The sequence below is a fragment of the Aplysia californica genome, unplaced genomic scaffold, assembly GCF_000002075.1.
Source record: "Aplysia californica isolate F4 #8 unplaced genomic scaffold, AplCal3.0 scaffold00526, whole genome shotgun sequence".
Classification (NCBI taxonomy): Eukaryota; Metazoa; Mollusca; class Gastropoda; order Aplysiida; family Aplysiidae; genus Aplysia; species Aplysia californica.
In genome coordinates, this window is record NW_004797796.1 from 434,829 (window position 1) to 438,336 (window position 3,508).

Consider the following 3,508-nt stretch of genomic DNA (forward strand, 5'->3'; position numbering starts at 1 on the left):
GGCTGGGCCTGTGACCCCCCCCCCCTAAATTCCCCTGTCTAAGACGGAAAATGTCTAAGGCGGAATTTTTTTCCCGCTCCCTTGCGATTCCGTCTTACACAGGTTCGACTGTACACTATAGGTTTAAAAGGAGATAACTCTATGGGCAATTGAAGCGTCTTGGTATACACAGTCAAAGATTCTCCACTAAGCCAAGGGCCTATCTATGGGCGAAAACCAAAGAGATTAAAAGTAGTTCTAAGATCCTTGGCGAAAACAAAGAGAAGGCCGATTTCGGAGACTGACTCAGTAAGCGCCGATAGGTATAAAAATTCATTTATGATTTCTAACTTGCCCCACATAGAGCTGGTAGACTGCAGGTGGCTTTAAGCTCGGATCGGCGTTGTCGGCTTTATCGGAATCCAAACTACATTCTTATTACGCCGAAAAGCTGGGATGGGCGTCCCGCTGTCAACTCGCGACCTCAGTGATTCCTTGTCGTCTCCATTTTTTAACAGTGAAAATGTGACTTCTTCTTAAGCTCACTCTTTGTTATGAACTGCTTTCACTGTTATTAAAAAATGGAGATGCAACAAAAATGCACTGAGGTCTCGAACTCTCAATGCCGTCTCGCCATCACAAACTCGGGTTGAGCGGTTTGCGTGACGTCACTCGACTGGTGAAAATAAATGGTTAATTGGTATGAGTTTAGCGCCCCTATCAACACTATTTAGGTTATTTAAGAGGCGGGGCTTCCTAGTTTAACATCCGTCTCCGATAACCACTAGGCTACCGACGCCACACACTCGACTTGACAGGGGACAATTTTAAATAGCCATTTCAGAGCTGGTGCTCCACGGTAGACACAAATTACATGTAATCACATTTTTTAAATCAGCGTTGTCAAATTAGGGTGGCAATTGAGCAGAATTACATTTTAAGCAATATTTTAGGAATTTCGAGGGGTTTTTAAATCCATAAAATGCTTCTTAAATACCAGCTGTTTTGTGGTGTAATTTTTTTCTTATCTAGATCTAGGCTAGGCTTTAGGCGCCCTCTTTGTGGAGTCACGCAGACACCTACCGGCGCCTGTCCGCGTCGATCTTCAGCCTCGTTAAGTTTCGGCGTTCTCTATGTTATCGCTCTAGATCTATAGCAAGTCTATAGTGCGGTCAAAAATTCGTGGCGCGACTTATTAGATTACTTATTGTCATATAGGCCAATCTCCTTAACTATTGAACATAAACTCACCAGCCTTTTCACAGTGACTTGTATCAATTTGTCTTAACAGATCAACATTTTTGTAAACACCTGCAAGCAGGGGCGAAGGCTGACTTGTTTGACAGGGTAATCAAAGTGAAACGGGACCAGATATAGATCTATATGGCCTGTAGATATCACACAAGAATCTTACTCGAGGCGGCAACTCTGACTGAGTTGTAAATGAAAACAAATCCGGAATTCCTATTGTATGTTCAACCGTCAAAATAATCGGGAAAGTATCTTATTAAATATCAATTCCAACTAAAATTAAATTAACTTTAGATGTGAATACATAAACACAAAGCAAAGAAGCAGAGATGTCAGTACTAGATCTATATGTTATAGATCTACCAGAGAGTCTAACTCTTTGGTAGAACATGACAATTATCATTTTTTTAAATTTCACATTTGGCTGTTTTTGTTAGCCTTTCGCGGCCAGGAGCTGGTGTCATAATCGAGGTCACGATCTGATTATAGGACAGTAAAAAGTCGAGGAAAAAAAACAAGCACATGCAGCAGTAAAGAGATTGTTAGGAGTTAGTTCCCCTCACATTTGTGAGGTAGACTCGACCAGTGTTCGTTAGCTTACTTAATCAGGGCTTGGGATTGATTATAACTGTGGTCCCAAAGGGGTGAACAGGGTATATGTGGCAATGAAACAGCTATGACTGCTATGCACATGTTCCCTCAACTGTATTGGTAGACTCTTCCAGCCTCACTTTAAGCTTACTTAATCAAAGCTTGCGACTGCTTATGGAGTGGCCCGAGAGGGGTGAGGAGGCTATTTATGTGGCCGTGAAACCGTTTTGAATGTTAGGCATACTCATTGTGGATTACGAACCTCTTTTTACTTTTAATTTAAGAGGTTTACGTTTAAGGATGAATTTGACAGCGACAATGTTTCAAAATTAGGAAGGGAAGCAGTGATTATTTGATTATATAGACGCTTCGCCCCTGCCTGCAAGCTGTATTCCAGAAAATTCCTTAATAAATACTGATAAAAAATCCAAGTGGGTGGTTTCTACAGATTTTTAAATGTTTACAGCTGGGGCTTTATTGCTTTCAATAGCAAGTCCGTCATGTTTTTCTAATTGGGACATTATGCTTATTGAACGCATGCTTAGAGAGCCATATATTAGTGCAAAAATGTGTTCACTATAGGGCCTAGCCTAACAATAATTTCTTGTAACAAGTTTTGCAAGTAAAAATTGTAATTGATTCATTGATGAGCTGTGACGTAGGCCATATGTGTAATCAAAAGGTGTGTTAGAAGCGTGAAGTGCTGTGAACAATACCATTTTACGTGTGACATAGATTTCAAGTATAGGCATGATGCGGGGGAAGGCCATGGTCAAATGACGTCATTTTTGGTCTCAGATCAAAATTGGGCTGTTAACGGATTCGAATACTTTGAAATGTCTACTTTCCCAAAATGAAAGTCTTATGTCCCTGTCAATAGCAGAACATGCTCAAAAGCACTCACAAAGATGACACCCCCTTTCCTCTAAGTGAAAAAATAACGCAATTTTTTGCCCCCCAAAAACGTCCTTTATATGAAATGTGCATAAAGCTCTCCACACGACCAGAAATCAGTCATGTTATACATCATTTTGAAGATTGTGATCTCTAATTTTGCAAAATGGCGATTCAAAATCAGTTCGGACTTGATCATTGATGTAAGTAAGTTACAAGTAATATGTCTATTTCCATTATTATTTAGCTGAGAATGATGTGTCGTCATGATATATGCAACTATATTACTGCGCACGTGCATGTGCAGTTTAAAACATGTTTAACTAAGTTCAAATTTAAGTTAATCAGCATTTTGTGAATGAACTCCCCTTACAGTGCATGAGCACTTGAACATGCAAGAACTGGTCAAATACAGAAGATTTCGGCCAAAGCCCACTCTCATGGCGTCGAAATGGGGATCGTCCCCCGCGTCATACGGCCCTCCCTCACCAAGAGCTGGGCAACAGCTTCCGAATTTCCAGATAAATCTGGAAATCCAATTCCTAAAAAAGTCCGAATTTTGCCCGACTGGCCGATCGTTGAGAACCTGTTGCACATTTAAAAAAAAACACACCAAAAAACAGTCTTGACAAGACAAGAGATATATATATGAGAAAACTGTTTCGTAAATTTTAAGCCCCCGTGCACTTGATTTCACGGAGCCGGAAAAGTTAAGAACTTTTTTTTTGGAAACCAGTTAGCCTAACTGCTCGATACAGCCGATCTACGTTATCCTCTGGCCTTGACCGGGGCG